Source organism: Protopterus annectens, chromosome 4.part0 (genome assembly GCF_019279795.1).
Source record: "Protopterus annectens isolate FY-2018-M chromosome 4.part0, PAN1.0, whole genome shotgun sequence".
NCBI classification, from domain to species: domain Eukaryota; kingdom Metazoa; phylum Chordata; order Ceratodontiformes; family Protopteridae; genus Protopterus; species Protopterus annectens.
This window is the reverse complement of record NC_056733.1, coordinates 1,459,581,336-1,459,595,190: the sequence shown is the minus strand read 5'-3', so window position 1 is coordinate 1,459,595,190 and position 13,855 is coordinate 1,459,581,336. Positions and strand designations below refer to the sequence as shown.

General features: G+C 38.8%; 1 protein-coding gene across 1 annotated transcript in view; it reads right to left on the bottom strand.

The window, feature by feature from the left end:
• FGFR4 (fibroblast growth factor receptor 4) overlaps positions 1–11,438 on the bottom strand; it is a 65,709-nt gene extending 54,271 nt beyond the window's left edge. The window contains exon 1 of the mRNA XM_044069299.1: positions 10,722–11,438. The gene's annotated coding sequence lies outside the window, so the exon portion shown is untranslated. The remainder of the gene's footprint in view (positions 1–10,721) is intronic.
• Positions 11,439–13,855: the final 2,417 nt, after the last annotated feature.

Genomic DNA, 13,855 nt, shown 5'->3' with positions numbered 1-13,855 from the left:
TACTTCTAAACTTGTTTGGGATCAAACTTGCACTGATCTACAGCTGGTTATCTGACCATTCTCCACATAGATATCTCCTACCATGGAAAGGATGATAGATTAAAATTAAATGAAACTTCAGCCTATAGCAACCTACACCTACATTCAACAAACTATTCCATACAACTGCTAAATCCTAAAAGAAAGAAGGCAATAATTACATAAAAAGCAAGAAGCAATGAAAATGCCATTTTGCATCTTCCCAGATCTTGAAACCCTAATGTGGCTGACAGCAGGAGAAAAACTGTACTGCATCCGACTTGCTTTAAAAGGGATGCCACAAGTCTGGGTAAGATTTGTAGCGGAGGATTCCAGCACATTTTAAAAGGACAGTTATCTTGCCATATTGTTCACTTATTATTTTTATTAAATGGAATAGTCCAATTGGGCAGGACCCACTTCCAGTGGAACTCTCCATCTGAACATGTTACAACATACAGACCACATGTACTGTACAATACTACTTAAATTGATTCAAAGTAGTAGTGTTTCAAATCACCTGACAAGTAGTAGTGTTTCATGTACAATCAATCATCCCAGCAAAAATAAATGACCTGCATCTCCAGGACCCTCCAGTGACCTTGGACAAGTCTAGCACGGAAGATGAAAACTGTGGGAGAGTGGGGGGACAGAAACAACAGCTAGACACTAGTTCACCCAAGGTGGTAGGATGTGTGCATGCATAAAGCAGTTGTATGTCTGATGCATAACTAATTTTAAACATGATTTATCCACACTTACTTTCTGCAAGCTAAACAACTGAGTAGTCACTTTTCTGACAGGTGACCTGAACTTAAGGACAAGGCAACAAATGGAAATACAAGACAACAGCACAATATTAGTAACTGGTGCAGACAGCATAAGAACAACAAGCACAAAGAAAATACTATGCAAATATGGGGGAAGGTCAGCAAAACAGAGTGGTGGGAAAAATTAAAGAGGAGTTGGAAATCTTCACAAAATATGGCAAGGAAAATTACATTGCAAAGCAAGCAAAATCATACAGTACTTTTGGTGATTTCGACAAGAGTGGGCCATTCATTAATTAATATTTAGCTGAAATAACTGGACTGATTGTCATGAACCAGAATTACCTAGGACCTAAAGCATAGAACTCAAACATATGGAACAAAGTTAGTCTGACAAGTGTGGGGAACTGCATAAATATGTTGTCCCATACATAACATGGAACAAAAGTAAGCTGTCACCTTCCCTAAAACACTGTACAAGCCATACTGCACAAATACAAAATTATATATGATGACACTGTACCTTATGACAACATGGTACCATGTAGAAAGTAATCCAATATCAAAGGGATGCACAAAAGGGGAGCTGATTGAGTCTTTCTTCAGTATTTATAACATTACCAAAATTTGCCAAAACATTTTACCAAGTCTGTAAGCAACAGAGGACCTACATAAAATGGATTTAGAGCATGTGTCAAAGAATACTAAGCTGATAAACAGTTACCAAACAGAAACTGTGCCCATCACATCCTAAGAAACATAGGCAACAGAATATTACATAAATTAACTATAGCTTTATATCCACTTTGTTTAATCTTTCAGGGGGTACATTCTAATCTCGTATGGGGAGGGGCTCATGGATCCTGCACTCCTTACTCATTCTTTCAAAACAGTGAAGGTTGTGGGTGGTGGACCCCCCCCCCCCCCGCTGTCCCAACAGTATAGGACATGCACAGATAGCACTACCTTCTTACTTCTGTGCACGTGACCCAGTGTGAATGTTCAACCGGAAACCACATCTATATTCAACCTGCTCCCAGAAATTAAATATATACATATGTATGAATGAGTTTAAAATGAATACTTAAATTGGGTTAGTTTGAACGAAGCACAAAAAACATCGAACAAAGCTCCTCATCGAATACCATTCATCACAACTAAAATCCACGAAAAAGTAATCACAAATTTAAACAAATAGGTTACATTTATTTCCATTTACAAAAAGAAAAACAAGTTATGTAGGGGACTTTACCCCCCCCCCCCCCATCCCTGGAAAGTTAAAATAGGCCAACTTCAGGATCATATAAATACGAAGAAAAGAGAAATGCCCCGGAATTTTGTAATGGATGATATAATGAATTTCAACCAACACAATTCAACAAACTGTACCACAGGCAAAACACTAGTGTTTCAGCACCTGATACAATGCTTGCACACATGCACCTTTCCCTCAAGGAGAGGTGGTCATGCCAGCTGTAGAGTGGCATCCAAAAGCAGCACAGTAAACCCAACCTGCATAACCTGTGAAGGAGGAGCTCCCTTCCACGAGTCATCAGGCCATACACGCTGAAGTCATTATTGTATCTTCCACTTCACATATATTATGCTTATGTACACCATTTACATGTAGTCATGCTTTTCAAATCCAGTCTACACAGCAGGGTAACACCTACAACTCTAGCTATTTTGAAAAATCCGTAATGTGACTGAAATGTACCTTACAATGGCATCAAGAGCAATGGAGGAAAAAAAACGCTTTAAAAAATCCTTTTCACAGCTTTCTGAAAATTGTGAAAAAAGCGAGAAGGATATTGATCCAAAAATTGTGTGCATGTGTGTGGGGGGTGTAGGGTATTATCGTGAACTGAAAACAAACAAACACTGCACAACTAACAATGTTTAAAGACAAAACCATTCACAGTTTTCAAAGAGAAATCCAACCTATACTTTAAACAGAATTTGCAATCCGGGTACCACTTGAGCAAAATGTGAGTGACCACAAGGTTTTGCATTTTGTGGAGCTGCACAAATGTGACTTCTCTGGTCTCTTGGGTATTCTGGCTGCCATTTTGAGGAGAAGATGCTGATTTACCACATGCCATTTCTGGTATCTGGCTGTCCTGCTACTGTCTATGCTTCTGCTAGTAACAGTATTGTAATGGGAGTACCAGACTATACACACAGTTATGTGCTGAAGGGGAAAGCTAAACTGCCGTTGTCAGAATTGAACTCGCAGGATTATGCTGTCTTTGGACCTCCAATTAACAGACATGTAGTGTAAAGACTTTGAATCCCACAGGACAGCCCCCTACAGATATCACAAGTTACTGTCCCTTCTTTGGAGCAGGCTTTTTGTTCACATCAAGCAGAGCCCTTCACTGGCCATCTTCAAACACAGTTTGGATGAATAGATGGGGAAATCACAAATTCACACCTGGGGAAGAAGCATCTATATCCCTTATGGATAGGGGTGATCTGTAAAATGGTCAGGGCATAGGAACAAATACATGCCATCTTCTTAATGGAAGCTATTAGTGGTTCTCACTGCCCTACTGGGGTGGGGGGGGGGGGGCAGGCCCCTTATTAAACCTTCTATATAGCAGCAGCCAGTTACTTGTGTATGCCCTTGAGTGTACCATTCAGAACCAAACAATCGCTCATACAAAGAATACTGGTTTGAAAACAACCCTTTTGGGGGCGGGGGCTGCCAGTGTCATTTCCAAGATAATCAATCAATGCAAAGCATGAACATATTAAATTCCTACCCTGTGCTCTACCAAATACAAGTCATATAGTGCATAAAATGCATTACAAAGGTCACAAGATCAGAAATAGTGACAATTTGTTTTGGAATTCCACTCCACTTCTGAAAAATGTATGTAATTTAATGTTCTCTACAGAACCACATGAAATGCTATGTGTTCAGCATGACTCACAGCATTAGCTATGAAATATTAAGCAAATTTCAGGAACTATACCTACTGAAGGGGTTTACTCATGCTGTCCTACAAACACTAGCTTTCAAATATTAAAAATGATAGATTTATATTAGCCAGATGGGTATCCACATTTCTAGTGCAATCTTTGCACGACCATACAGACATACAGGTTTCAGCATATGCAGTTACTTTGACATGTGGCAGGACTCATTTAACATTTTGTATTCCATTTCTAGAACATTCATACACCACATAAAACAAGGAAATGTATAAAACACATGGGCAGCAAAATGCCAGTCATTTTTTTTCGGGGGGGGGGGGGGCACTCCATATCCAGAACACCAGGAATGTGTGTGGCCCGTTATATATGTTGGCACACAACTTGAGTTATGGAAAGGCTTGAAATGGTCTTGTTTACCTGGGAGTACTTCACAATATAAAGTCTCTGAAGTTCTTTAAGGAGATGCAATTTCTCAGGTTTGCATGAAACTGTAAAATGTACATACATCAGATCACAAACCCGGTCAATAAGCACACCCGGTCAATAAGCACAAAGACACTTGCACAGATCAATAATCTGCAGCAAGTTCCATCACAAATTTGATATACAGTCACGAAAACATAACAGGTTTGTTTCTTGGACAGGACTCTTTCAGAATTACTAGTCTGGATGTATTTACCTTTCATCTAAGATGAAAAAGTATAACACCCATGTTCCACTAAAGGTCTAAAATAAAAACAGACTCACTGAACACTGTTTGCAAAGACAGTGCAAATTTGCCCTACATCACATACTTAAGAATGTGCTAATACAATCCAGAATGCATCATATATCTACTCATACTCGCATAAAAATGAATTTATACACACACTAATATATATATATATATATATATATATATATATATATATATATATATATATATATATATTTTTTTATATATATATATATATATATATATATATATATATATATATATATATATATATATATTTTACACACACATATATAAAAAAGTGTATGGGGGGGTATGTGTAAAACACACACATACACCCATATATGCATGTGCGCACATACATTAAGGTTTCATTTTTTCCTCAGAGCTGGCCATATATGTCACTGTGCTCCACTGTTGTCCTCTTCCCAATCAAGGCAGGCAGACACATACTACTGTTGGTGCATGCCATTTACCTCCAAGTCCCACTTCATCCCATTGCAGTCCCAAGTGCCTACCACTTAATACTAGTCAAGAGAAAACTATAAAGCAAACCACAACATCCCCAAAAAAGCAAATACCCCCAACCACAGGCATATCTCTATCATAAAGATCATGACTAATTCAGAAAGAATTCAAGATTTATTTCCTTCTCTTTATTAGCAACTGTTATCTGGGCACAAGAGAGAGACAGCAAACATAAAAGTCCCTCCTTTTTGATCATACAACTTGGATCTGGGCAGCACAAAGATTACTGTACTGCATGCATGATGTACTTTACCCGAGTGCAACTGCACACTTTAACTGGAGGCAAGAAGGTATGAGAAGATGCAGAAAAGTGGAACACAAAACCCTAAGTCAGCCATAGTCTCCAGATGCATTGTTTGAAACAAGATGGCCTATAATCTTCCAGACTGCAAAAAGTAAAAAGATATTCACTTAAACCTGATTTACCTTATAATGACATAGCTCCCAGCAAGTATACCTTTGTATTACTACATTATGTACATCCCTTTTAACAGTGGAAAAACTAAAAATGCAGAAGAGTTTTAATGCATGGAAGGAGCCACATGACAAAGGGTGTGGAGCAGGACGGAAGGGTTGGATAATAAGCAACAGAAGCAATGGGCCAGGACTATTAATAAAAACCATGCAGCGGTTACTGCTGAGTGCAGTTTACTCATCACTGCTCCTGCAGCCGAACTGTTGCTCACACCTCACCTATAATCAAATTAAAACTTGGCCACAAAAGCAGGACCAGGACTAAGCAGCTGGGGAAAAGAATATATCTTACTGGTTCAAGTCTGCCAAAGAATGGTTACAGTGTTCCAAATGCAATTACTTTAAAATTCTGCTGACATCGACCCATCTGGCACCAACGTGTGCAACAGTCAACAAAAACACATGTATACATTTCTGCTACACTACTAAAACTGCCAGTCTCAGCTCTGTTTGCAGCCTCACATAATTTATAACACAGACGTTTAATCTGGCTCAGGAATGAATTAATTTTTTATTGACAAAAGTATGTAGCAACTGTTCAGAGGAACTTTGTCTACAATAAAAATATATTCTGCTTGATAAGAGTCTTACAACTTTTTCCCTTAACACTTCAGATAAACTGGCTCATGGCAATAATTGTGGTGTTCAAACTGTCCTTTCAATGCATCCATACAGAATGTTATCTATTCCTCATATTATTCGGCCTCAATGTTGAATTAATCTAACCTGTAAATGAAATGCAGACCACTGTGGGTATTACTACCTTTGGCTTTATGAAGTCATACAACACCCCTTCCTCTGATTTTTAGCATTTCACTTCCTCACATATTCACGCTTACAGTGACAGATGAACCATCACTCCCTGTGCTGCAGTTGGTTACAAGAGGCTAAACTAAATATTTGAGTTCTGGCACCAACAGCCGTGACCAACAAATAAGACAAAGAATGGTAGCCCAACACACGTTTACACTGTTCAGATCAGAGTAATGACCAAAATTACCGTTCGTCTGAATAAAACCAGAACGCTAACTGCAAGGCATTCTTACTTAGCCCAGCACAAAAACATCAGCACCAGCACTGGAACTAAAAGACCACAACTGACAGGGTTGCAGACAGATAAAAATCCAGAACTATGTTACCATAGCGCATATGTTTTACAGCTGTTACATGAACGGAAGGCATTTAGTTCACACACACACACACACACACTAACATGGTGTTTGCCTCTAGCTCATTTCTGAAATCACTGCCTACAGAGTTCTACCAACTGTGCATATGACTTAAGGATAAAAATCAATGTTAAGCTCAAATGATTGTGCATTAACAAAAAAATGAAGTGCTTTGCAGGGGAATGATATTCTAAATAAAGCGCTATTTATCTTAATTTTTCAGTTAATATAAAGGATTACAGATCTCTGAACCAACCTCTTCTGAGCACAGCAAATATTAGGGGTAGTGTGATGTTCTTTCAGTCCTGAAACACACCAGAAACCATAACGCAAGTAGTATGTCACCAGCTGTTTTAACATTAAAAATGAAGTGCTTTGCAGGGGAATGATATTCTAAATAAAGCGCTATTTATCTTAATTTTTCAGTTAATATAAAGGATTACAGATCTCTGAACCAACCTCTTCTGAGCACAGCAAATATTAGGGGTAGTGTGATGTTCTTTCAGTCCTGAAACACACCAGAAACCATAACGCAAGTAGTATGTCACCAGCTGTTTTAACATTAAAATCAATGTGACGGAAAACATGAGGAGATGGCTCTAGCTACTTCTACCATAAGAATTGGTATACCCACAACAAAACTATAGAAAAGTATCATCAGATAAAATAGTTCTGGAAATCAGAAGCAGAGTGCAAGCAAGCATAAATTACAGTTACATCACAGTAAGCAGCAACACAGAACGGGGCATCCAATATTTTGGTCAATTTCTCATCTGACCACTGTCTAATTGTGACTACTAGCATCAAAATTATGGAAAAAATTAACGCTTCACTGATTAAACAATATTTGGAAATCACAACCTGTCCAAAAACACTCCCTGCTGACTAGCGAAAACGCTCCTATCACTATTCAAGTTTCACACCAAAAACTGAACAGAATCTCCCATTACAAACACCACCCCTACTGCTTCTTCTCCCCCCAGGGAATGAAAAGAAACAGTCTACAGTACATTTGTTTTACCGTTCTCAAAGCAGAAAATTGGTTTACTATAGACAGTTTCTAAAATTCAAATGCACATTATCTACACATTAAACTCAAAATGTCCATTGATGAAAGTAACCACTTTAAAACAAAAGTTTAGCAGGCAACTGGTGAGTACACACACACACACACACACACACACACACACACACACACTTGCTGACAACAAACAGAGCCTGCTGAAACCTGGCATACACATTCCTCAGTCTTTATGTTTAACTAGCTGTAGCCTAATGAACCAAATGTAATTACTGAAAAAAAAAGTTGTCAGCATTTTGAAAGACAATGAATGATAGATGAGAAGAGACAGATCAACTGTGTGTGGGGGAAGGGGGCATTGTGCATGACAAAAAATCCACCTTACTAATGACTAACAGAGTTAAGTTAGGCCATGACTTGCCATCTGTAGTCCTTGGGTACTGGACTATTTAGGTTGTGAAAGTTTGTGTTAACACACTTAAATGACTACCCCTATTGTGAAAAGAGTAATTACTGAAGATAGCCAAACTAGCATTATTTTCTAGGATACTTCTGCTACAGGGTTTCTTGTACACATGATCTCTTACTTATGTCACTGTACAAGTTTCAGAAGATTTCCCATGTGTCGGTATTACTACTATGCAACATCTTTCTAAAAACATTTTAGGTACAGCACTACACCTCTTTGTTAAGACTCCTTAGATCTCGGCTAAGTGATCCATGATCAATTGTTACTAATCTGGGGCTGAGCAACTGTTAAAACATGAAGCATACCCCCGGTTACCCTACCCTTTATCATCAAGTTTTTACACTTTGCAACAGCTTACTGCAGTAGCTTACTTCCAAATGACAAGAGTGATCATAAAAACTAAAAGGCATACATTGCTACAAAAAAAAAAATTGTAGTACTGTAACCATTTGTTTTTTTATAAAGATTCTTAGACTAGCCAGGGTCTTACCTTTCCACCTTAGCACTCTCAGGACCTAGCCAGGCACTGCCCCACACATCAAAAACTGCCTGGCATAAACAGTGAACATCCAGACCTCTCAACCAATTGGGGACACATTTTGACAGAATCAGGGACAAGTCAAGAAAAAAAAAATCAGGGACACAAAATATTAGTGCTATTAACTTGAAACAGTCAGAATCAAAGCATATTAATTAATACACTTTTTCTGAAGTAAAAGAAGTTTATAACTCTTAATTATTGTCATTATTCATTAAGTGCAATTCCCCACCTTTCCTCCAAAAGTCAATAGTTTTAGGAGGGATTAAGAGGGACAGAGTTAAATTTGAGTCAAAATCAGGGACAGTTGAGAGGTATGTGAACATCACGTATTAAAAAGTTGTTCTAAGATAAGTCAAATCCCCCCCCCCCCCAACCTTCCTTCTGCAAGGACATTTCTGTCAAGACTGCACAAATGCACGTGTAAATGAAGCACGCATTATATCATATCACGCCACAACTTTATACAGAGCACTGTATCGTCAGTTGTAAAATCCGGTTTACAAGCATCCCACTCACCTGGCAGATTATGCAAGTTTGTTTGTATTGCAAGGGGAATGAAGATGTGAACATCTTGCAACACATGTGGAAAACTCTTACAGACAGAATCTAATACAGTACTTAAAATACTAATTTTATTATCGAGTTTGTAGGCACATTACCTCATTTTTTAAATCTGACTTTACCTTCACCCCTCCCAAAAAAACATACAATTTAGGCATATGGAAAAGTTCCTCTTATCATTCATAAGGATCGCTTTAATTCTGTTACAGCCCATGCCAAATATGTCAACGAGCTCCGTGTGTGTAAACTCAAGGTTGACAACGTTATTTTAATGCACTTACAACAGGTGCACACAGATCTGCTATAAGCAGCATCCAGACAGCTCATTCAAATACTGCCTGGTACTATGAACTGGGCTCCATATTAAAGGACTAGAAATTAATTGTATGTCTCATTAATCACTGACCGACCAAGCACCACATCTTTTTTCTAATACACAGCCAAGGGCTGCTCAATATTAAGATACTGCACAACCCCAACTGACAGCAGTCAACCCTCGTCTCTTCCTGGGTTATCTCTGCATACTCTGATCTGATCCGTTCATTACAACATACTACTGTTAGCTTCAAACTGAAGAACATAAAAACACAATACATACAACAAGTTCTTTATTGTCTATTACATGTACACTTTGGTGCTGGCAAGGTACTGGCAACCGCATGAGAAAAGTCCGATTTTGTAACGGTTTTGTTTGAAAATTATTTGCTACTCAAAGCACCTGCAAGCCTGATTCCAAGTACACACCTGCACTGTTAAGTTATTTTGTTACTTTTACCTTGGTTAGCTGCAAGTAACCGCCACATCAGCCTGACTTGGGTGTGTTAAACCGGTTCAATATGCTGATGTGGTAGCCCAATAAAACCTACAACTACTTACTATACAGACTACAAGAACAATGAAACCAAGCAGTTTTAATACCCTACTCGCGTGTGCATAAACACAAGTACATGCAAACCCCAAATGTACACCTCATCAGACATCCATTCACTTAAGTACAAGAACACTTAGCGTAATCTGTGATTTGAGCTACACTACACGTGTTGGACTGTAAAACGTATAGAATACAAAACTAATACCAGTGCTTTAAGTAATACGTATCCGAGTAAAATGGCTCCGCTTGGGATACAGTATTCTGTATTGTCACCGGGGGTCCTGCTTCTACACCTTTTCATGACATGCTGGATGGAACAGGAGCGCACTGGCCATACACTGAGCAGGAGTAAACAAAACTGAAGTAAGACACGGACATTTGATAAACATACGTCCTGCACAAATTAGCGCTTCACATACACATGCAAAACACAGAGCCTGTTAATATCTTAGACGGTCTTGTGCATTCCCAGAATTTGTTGTAACCAACGGGATGTTATTCTTCTGAAGGGGGAGAGGAGCAACTTCACACGCCTTTTAGTTTATTTTTTCCTTCTAAAAAGACAATTTTATGCCTCTCGAGATTAGAAGGCATGGGGCACAACCAAACTGTAGGTAATCATTCATTCACTTAATCCCACTTACCTCTGGAAAACAAGGTATTCCCACTCCGAGCTATAGAGCAAGTAATATTTCAGGGGGATTTGCAGTTATGACCGATGACCGTGAGAAAGGACCTAAGGACTGTGATGTCTTCCACTGATCTTTTGCCCTGAAAGATAAGGCAAGTAAGCTGCAAGTCTACAAGTAAAAGGTCTGTCACATGAGCGACTAGTCTGTTTTGGAATCCTATATCTATTTTTTGTTTCCTTTCCCAGAGGCTTTCTCGTTAAGAGAGCAACCAGCACCCCCTCCAGGCACAAAAATTAAGTCTCCAGCTACCAAGCGATGATAACAAAATGTTCTCTTGCTTGCCTCTAGGGATGAGAAAGTCTGAATCCTTTATAATATCACAAAATCTAGGAAACATTAAATAAACGCCCTTTCCACGATCATGCAACTAAGTCCTTGCGAACGCTCCGGCTTTCCGAAGGTCATCTGCTTTCAGCCCGTGACAGACAGTTCTCCAGACCACCAGAAGCTCGGGCTGCACTCGTTCTAACAACGACCCACGAAAACCTTACAGCTGCACGCACCACGTCTTTCCCCTTAACTAACTAGCTCATAACAATGTGTCCCCAATTGTCTTACTTTGCTTTTAGCACACTCACTGCTTATTCAGCTCTCTCTCCTCCCACTCCAACTGCAGCTTAAAGGCTCAGCCCTTCATACCCAGTAGTGTGCCCTGCAGGGATTGGGTAAGGAGGCGGGGAGATTGCAAATCTCAATTAAGTTGCTCTCAGGTTACATCCATTCTGCTCATAAAGACTGCCTGCCAGCACCGGTTTTCCCTCTTCATTGTGTCCCCATTATATCCGCTTGCAAACGGTCGCGGCCGCCTTCAATAAAACTAAAATAAGCGCCACGAGATGTCATCTTAATTTTTTTTTTTTGGGGGGGGGGGGGCTTTTACCATGTTCACACTTCACTGAAGCCAGCATCGCCTCATCATTGTATTTTCCTAGCATTTTTTTCTAACTCATATGTAGCCAAAGCACATTTGTTGATTTTTAGGAAAAATTGTAGAACTTCCTGTCCTATTTTGCACACATTGGAGTTATTAAAGATACATTGCTCAGAATTAATAGGTTGGCTCTTACAGGTATTATTTGCTCTTCAGCACAAAATGCTACCCGTTTGCTGAGTTACGTTTTTTTAATCAATATGCTAGTTCTATATTGGTTAATTCAATCTTCCTAATTGCAAATGGAATTTTAATTTTTCCTTCCACTACCTTTGGGTATGCTACAAAACTGATGTTGCGGCGCAAAAAAGTGATGGTCATTATTTCGTGGTTATGTAAGGACTTCAGTAATGTACAATTATAGTCTTTTTTTTCCTTTAGGTATGTGCAGATGCACTGAAGACCTAGCTTAGCTGTTAATTATTACCTACATCAAATATAAGGTTTTTGTTTCTCTAGGCTTGATTATGATGCCACAAACGGGATTATGTCAGGTGCAGACAAGCAGAAAGGGGATAAAGTGTAAATAAAGATGGTAATCTCGCACAGCTCAAATCAGTAATAAAGTAGCCAATGACATATTTCAAGACAGCTTTTGAAATATAAACTAAAGTGTGTTTAAAAATCACGTTTTTCCAGTGGCGCCAGTGTCTTTTTAAACATCACTTTTAAATTCATGACTCGCTTAGGAGACTGCTGAAGTTCTCATTAAAATCTATCTCAGGACCTGATGATACATGAGCCAGCCAATGCATAGTTCTCGATCGCTTAGCTCTAGAAGCAGGGACAAATCCAGAGATAATCAGGAACAAATGCCCCAAACCAGGGACACCTTTAACTGTACACACACACACACGTTAGTACTATTAATTTAAGAAATTGTCATAGGGTTGACACCTTTTCAAATGCCCAAAGTGGAACGTTTTTGGTACAAACGTCAGATTTTACAGGCTGAAACATACCCATGGCCAGTACAAAGGACAAAACTTCACTTTTTTTGCCTAAATAAAAGCTTATTCTTGTAGCATTTTAGTTGCTTATTCTGTTTTGTATAACATTTAGGTGTTTCAAATACAGAATAACCGTTTTATGCACCTATTACATAAAATATAGGAAATAATTTTGTCCTAAAATCTCAGGACATTTGCCATTTTTACAATTTTTTTGCAGGACACAACTGCCCAAAGAGGGACTGTCCCTCGCAAAGCGGGACAGATGGTAACCCTAGAATTGACAGTATAATATCATTTGATTAGCGTGCATTTTCTGAAGTAAAAGAAGTTTAACTATAACGATTTGTGTTATTTCTTAAGTACAATTCTTCACATTTTCACCCCGAATCAAATATTTTAGGAGGGACAGCTCAACATTTTGTGCCAAAATCGGGGACAGTTGAGAGCGCGGTGTGGTAAATGATATGTACCAGTCAAACAGCAGGCGGCACACATGGCGGCTATCTATTGTAAATATAAATTAGCGTGTCAGTATAACCATCCAAAAAGTTTAATATGATTCAAAACGTTTATGACTTAAGGGAAATGGCAACTGTGACATTAATTTGAAAAGGTAAGGGGAAAAATAACGTGCCTTCTTTCACAGTTAAAAGATGCGCTTAGACGTGGCTAGAATTGTCCTTCACAACTGTATGCAGTAATAAAACAAATTATAACGCACGACCAAAGTCGGTTGCTCACTCATATTGTTCTGCAACATGCATGTCGCGTTTGTACTGTTCCAATAATGCCTATCGTCTAAACTGCAGCAAAGCAACTGTGCCGCGAAGCCAGTCACGTAAAATATACAAAGCCCATCAACACCTCTGAAATGACAAAACCCGGTTAAACCAAACCCCAGCACAGTCACATTTGCATGGTCAGATTAACTGGTAGCCAAACGATTGCAGCTGTCCGAACTACCCATCAGCTTTCCATTTTTTTTTTCGGAATGCCCAGATTTTTGTTTCATTTCTTCAGTGTGTTCCGCGTAAAATTAGTGGTTTTGTGGCAAATCACCGAGGACTGGAGTTACTAAATAACAACATACATTTCAGTTTCAGACTGCATATCCTAAGAAAATGTATGTTAAAAGCAAACCTATTAATATGGCAAATGTCTAAGTTCATAAGAGCAATATTTAAAACTGTCCTAATTTGGGG